Consider the following 6,406-nt stretch of genomic DNA (forward strand, 5'->3'; position numbering starts at 1 on the left):
ATGAGTAAATTTCTTCTGGAAAAAGTTGACAGCTTGAGCAGCAACACTATCAACATCCTCAAGCCAGTTACCAGCATCATCTTTAATCCTCCTAATGTGAATTCTTTTTCTTTTACCTTTTACCAGGCTATGGAAATATCTAGTGTTCTTATCACCTTCAGAAAAACAATCTATCCTGGCCTTTTGTCTCCAGAATTCCTCCTTATAATGAAGATATAGCTTGAGTTCTACTTGTGCCCTCTACATGACCATTCTATTTTCTTCAGATGGATCTGCCTCAGACAACTGCTCCTTAATCTTAACTATTTCTTCTCTAATAACAAGTTGTTTAAAAATGTCACCAAAAGTAGCCTTACTCCATGTACTTAAATGACAGAAATACATCATCTGATAAAGTTGTTTCCCATTGTTGCTTAACCAAATCAAGAAAAGTATCATGTTCGACCCAGAATTTGGGAAACCTGAATGGTTTTACAAATTTTTGCACTTGATCTCCACATGATACCAGTAGTGGTGCATGATCAGAACCAGTCCTTGACAAATGCTCCACCTCTAAATGTCCAAACCAATTCTGAAACATATCATTATGTACAATCCTGTCAAATCTTTTAAAAATGCAGTCATTAGCAGCCCTTCCATTCCACCAGGTGAAAGGATGCCTTTTGAAAGGCATCTCATACAACTCACATGAATTCAAACAAAAGGCAAAATCCTCATATTCATGTGGCAAAACTGGTAAACCTCTTATTTTTTCTTTTTCATTCATTATAACATTAAAATCACCACCCACCATCCAAGGAGATGCCATATTGCGAGTCAAGAGATATAAACTGTCCCACAACTGCAGTCTCTCAACTTCTGAGCATTTAGCATACACCATTGTAACCACCATATCTTTATTGAAATCATGAAAATTCAACTTGACAGTAATAGATTGCTCAGTATCTAATAAAACCTCAACATCAACATTGTGTTGTACAAAGAACCAGATTTTTCCATTACAGTTGGAATTAGCATAATGCATTCCATGTTTCCTTCTATATTGCTGAATTTGTCTCTGATGCTGAAAAGGTTCCTTCAAAGCTATCAAAAAGAACTTATGATGCTTATTTAACATTTGAACTCTATGAAATGCTTGTTGTGACCTCACTGATCTAATGTTCCAGAATAAAGTCTTAACAATCATTTAACAGATTTCTTAATGTTACTCCTTGTTGAATACCTCACAATTTGTGGAACCTCAGTGTTTTGCTTTCTTCCTTTTCTGAACCCTTTGCTTTGTGATTTTGGAGATACACCTGCCTCTACACACATCTGTTGTTCTTTCAGATCAATAGCAGTACCATCAACATCTTCCTTTTGATTATTGATCAAATTCAACTTAAAGATACCTCTTGTAGCTTGTGAGAGACTACCTCATGTAAAGCTTTGTTTGGTGATATCCTTATATCAACATTCAGAGGCTGCATATCTCTAATGTCAGGAATTATAGCCAAAGCTAAATTCTGGTGTTCTGCATCTGCAACTTTGTCAGTATAATAGCTAACCAACTGCAAGTTTCAGTTAGAGCTATGTACCTCTTCATCATGAATATCCTTCAACATTATTGCCTTAGTAGACCTCTCATGATCCATGGAACCAGTCATATCTTGCATCCTCTCAACACAACCATCATTCAAAAACATCTCACCTGCTTGATTACATTCAGACATCTGGTGTATCAAAGAAATATCAGAGGCCTTATTTCCATCATGAATCCTGTTATCATTCCTTTGCTGATGGACTTCCTCTACATCCTTACTAGTATTATATTCAGTTCCCAATTACTGATCATCTTCATCAACCCTTCCATATTTCATTACAGATTTTTGGGCATCTGCAGGAAGTAAAATATTCTCTTGTTGTTGACAATCCTGAGACTTCTCTGAACCATCAGCCTTTGTAATCTGCAGAAAGAGTTCATTGTCATCCATCAGTGAACTATGACTGCCTTTTTGTTTAGGATCATCATTAGGCTACTGTATTCTGGTAATATCAACTATAGTGTGATTATGATTATCACCACTATGGTCCTTTATAGCTTCATTGACATAACCTTCTCCCTTTTCCAGAACCTTCACACCATCATGTACCTTATTCTGCATATTTTTGCCATCTAATTCAGCTGCCACCCCTTCTTGTATAACCACATCTTCCTCAGTGACATTATCCTCCTAATTATCACTGAGCCTATTCACATCAACATCCTGTACTCCATTGTTAAGTATCTCAAATTTGTTTGATACCTTAACATCTTTGGTTCCATCATCTCTCCTAGTTGGATTCACATTGTTATTATACAGCCCCTTGTTTCCAGGGTAGGTTACCACAGTACCACTTGATAACACCTTTGGTAAAAATTGTTGCACTGGTTTTTTCCACCCCCTATATCTTCTATATCTCCCTTGTTGGAACTGCCCTTGTTTACTAGTTCCAGGCTCATCTACACCAACTGCACCCTTTCCTTTGTTCTTTGACACTACTCCATTATCTGCCAATTGATTTTCAACCAGTTGTGGATGCAACACCCAACATTCATCATTGGAGTGACTTTGCAACAAGCACTTTGTGCAATACTTTGGTAAATAGTCATATTGAATATTAACTTTGATCGACCTGACAACCTTTGTTACATCATCTTCAATCTCCATCCACACATACTTAGGCAAATCTGCAAGCAAATCCACCTGCACTTTCACTCTTGCACAGTTTGGCCTGGTCTTATTAATAGTAGCAGCATCTAATTGGATTGGCTTGCCCACTGTAGAAGCCAACGAAAATAAAGATTCCTTGACAAAAAAGGTAGGAAGAAGGTTTGGAAACGAAATCGAAGCCATAGCCATTGAAGTTTCCTTGTCCACACTGAATTTAGAGTCATATATTAATGGCCTCATTTGATATGAATGACCATCTTTTGAATTCAACCAAAAGAAAATTTTTGATGATAGGTTAATAAAGTCTTCCCTTAGATCACATCTTATCAATACATGCCTATCTCTCAGAAAACCTACACGAACATTACCCTTTATGCCACATTGATGAGGTATAATAGATCTCAACTTTGATAATAATTATGAGGTGTGGACGTAGGGATTATTGTTTGTGGTTGGTGAACATTGCTGGAAGAAGCGAGAGGAGGAAGGAGGGAGAGAGGAGGGAATTCTTGAGTAGACAATGGCTGACCAACCACCATGTGCGGCGGCTGGCCAGTGGCCGGCGTGGCCATAACACTATTAGGGTTTCAAAGTTAGGGTTTGCATGGGAGGAGAGAGAAGAGAGCTAGCTGAGCCGGGCCTCCATTTTATTAGTTCTTAATCAACTAATTGGAGATGGAATTTCTAGAAAGAAATCTCAATCTTGTGGGCTGTTTAGGATCATGTATTTCATATATTGTTGATGAAATGCTAGGATGATTCGGAAGGGCTTGTGGTACTAAGGGATGATTTAGAAAAAGGTGGCAACTCTTAACAAAATATTTTATTGAGGTATCGAGTGAACCGATAAGTAGGGATAAATTACGACGAGTTTACATTTAAAAGGAGTAGTAGTATGATTGAGAAAAAAATACGGAGGAAGAAGAATTCTGACAAATTATGAAGACATTGACAAGATAGCTTGTGAGATACTAAGGGTAAGATCGATCAGAAAGGGTGAAGGGTTAAGTACGCCTAGTCCACAGAGTATAATTAAAACATAGTAAGAATCGTGAATAAGGTTAAGGAGTGTTACGTTATAGGATGGATTACGAACAAGACGTAATGTGAATACCAAAAGGATTGTTATAGAAATGAGTAAAGCCTAGCAAGGAAGTAACTAAAGGATATGGTATGATCAGTGTGAAACGGAAAAGCAAATATAGAACGAATAAGAAAGACTTACAAAGTTCTATAGGAAAAGTTCAGAATAGAGATCAAGTGGTAACGAAAGTAAAAGCGAGCACAGGAAGAGAAGGAGTTAATAGGAAGAGGAAGATAAGAAGAAAACGAGTGGGATTGCTGTGTAGCGATGCGTTATGACGGGTATAGTGTTACGTCCCGTATTTTATACATTGGACAATCCGGATTAACTATGATATGTTAGGGCCAAGACCATTCCGGGACTTGAAGCCGGGACTTTTGACCTTTGATTTCATTTTGAGACATAGGTTGTACATGAAATTGTTGGCATGGAACACTTAGGAAAAGTTAGGACCAAAAGTCATATATTTGGAAGTTAAAAATCTTGCAAAAGAGGCCCTTTGGCCGTGTGGCTTTGAAAGTGATCCCACACACTTTGTGGCCAATTTAAATGGTCCAACACATGTGTGGGCCGTGGACACTTGGAGGGTTCATTTAGAAGCCTAAAAGATGACTTCTAAGTCATCTTCTATCATTCTACACTTAGTAAAAAAAATCAAGAAGTTGAAGAGCAACAACTCCAACCTCTCGGCCAAGAACCAAGAAAAACCAAGTCCAATTTTAGCCATTCCAAAAATATTTCTTTGGTGCAAATCCACTAATTGACGGTCCCCAAGTAACGTGGAAGTGTTGTTGGAGCGATCAAACCATCGGTCTAGTAGATCGCAAACCCTAGCCTATTTGTGGAGTTGAAGAAGAAAGGTAAGATTTGATCTTGTTTTATGCGTTGTGAATGTTTTATGCATGTTGTAGTATGTTAATATGGATGAAATTTGTGAAATATAGTAGGTTGGAGGTGAGCCGTGTATGGTGTGTATGATCGTGTAGATGTGTGTGTTGTGATTGGGTTGATGAATTGATTCTATGTAGCATATTTAGTTGTGTAGTGTGGAGAAAATAATAAGAATCATCAATATATGTATATGTGTAGTGTGGCCGAATGTAGGTCATATTTCATGACAAGAATGGGTTATGGTTGTGTTCTCGGGTTTGGGATTGTTTTTCGGGAAAATTGGAGCAATTGTTGGATTGTTGGAAATATTGTGTAAATTGTTTAAAATGTCCTTGAATATTGTTGGTATGGGTTCGGGTTGGTATTTGAAGGTATGAGCGGTGATGTGGCTTGAATGTAAGCCGTCGAATTGAATATTGTGAATGTTGTTGAATGATGTAAAAGAGAGTTATTAATGTTATATTGCCTTTCGGATTGGTCATTGGGGTTGCTAGGTTGGTTATTGTTGTTGTTGTTGTTGTTGTTGATTTGGCCGAGTTAAATTCTCGGGGTTGGCCTATTTACAGGGGAAATGCTGCCCAAATTTCTGTAGAATTGAGTATTAGTTTGGAATAAATTACCTAAGTGCCTATGTCTAATGTTTGTTATTCGTTGACGTATTTGTAGACCTTGGGGAGCTCGAGGCGTAGGTTGGGATTAGCTTGAGTTGGGCTTGCTTGGAGTGCGTACGAGGTATGCAAAGCTCAAACCTTCCTTCTTTTGGCATGCCTTAGTTATAAATAGGCTATATTACGAGCCTCGAGGAAATTCTAAATCCGTAATCCGAACACGTTATGACTCTTATATATATATTTCTTGGCATTCGTATGTTTGATGTGATGAAATACGAACCCTTATGTCTTCGAAATAATTGATTTCCAAATGTTGCACAAAAAGCTTTGTTTTAAAGAATTTCGTAACTCTGGATGCCGTATCTTTCACAGAAAGGCTCGGATTGCTCCGATATTTTCGTAGGGGTTTGCATGGCGTATGGTGAGTACGTTTTCCATAGGCGGGCCCAGCTCGGGTCGATACCCGTCCGTGGGTCCCGCGACTTTCCTTTATGTAATTCGGAAGAATTTTGAAAGAATTTGGTATGACTATTATTTTGATTCTCAAGTATGGTCATTTTACTTATATTTGAGTCCATGATAATGGTTTTATGCATATGGTTACTCATGACTCTGCTCGTGCGTTTTGTTATATCTTTCGCCGAGTCCCGGGCCGGTTCTGTTGTCGTGCGCACTTTGATATACTCCGGTGTTATGCTGTGTTTATGGTTCACCGAGCCACTCGCTAGAGGGTCGGGTTCCACTTATATTGGGCGTTATGCTGTGTATGGCGTTATTTTGTGTTATGATGTGTGACGGGGACACGGAGATGTGAAACCTTCTGGTGTTATGCTGTGTTATGGCGCCATCGACGGGCGGGCGACCATATTTTCTGTGCCCTATGCATGACTTATATTTCGAAAGTAAACATTTTGATATTTTGGGCTTGCAATTATTTTCTGTACTTCTATTTCATTTATGCCTCAGATTTGTTTTCTGTATCTTCTGCTTTGTATACTCAGTACATATTTCGTACTGACCCCCTTTCTTCGAGGGCTGCGTTTCATGCCCGCAGGTACAGACGCACAGTTTGGTGATCCACCAGTTTAGGACACCCTCTTCTGCTGTTTGGAGTGCTCCTCTTATTC

Source organism: Lycium barbarum, chromosome 8 (assembly GCF_019175385.1).
Source record: "Lycium barbarum isolate Lr01 chromosome 8, ASM1917538v2, whole genome shotgun sequence".
Lineage (NCBI taxonomy): Eukaryota > Viridiplantae > Streptophyta > Magnoliopsida > Solanales > Solanaceae > Lycium > Lycium barbarum.